We start from the raw sequence: 212 nt of genomic DNA, 5'->3' as shown, positions 1-212 counted from the left end.
ACTGGGGTGGCCATCTTCACTTATAGATCCTGAAATGCACTTAGACACAGTAACAGCACAACATTAGTATTTTAACATTATTTTAAATGATTCTGTATTCAGTTTCTAATATGACAATGCATGTTAGTGTACAAAAGGTCTGTGACCAGAGCAGGATCACTACCGCTTACCCCTGATTCTCCAGATGAAGATAACTTTGAGGTAGAGGTCAG

The sequence above is a fragment of the Etheostoma spectabile genome, chromosome 20, assembly GCF_008692095.1.
Source record: "Etheostoma spectabile isolate EspeVRDwgs_2016 chromosome 20, UIUC_Espe_1.0, whole genome shotgun sequence".
In the NCBI taxonomy this organism is placed as follows: domain Eukaryota; kingdom Metazoa; phylum Chordata; class Actinopteri; order Perciformes; family Percidae; genus Etheostoma; species Etheostoma spectabile.
The sequence above is the reverse complement of the archived record's forward strand: the minus strand, read 5'-3'. Positions refer to the sequence as shown.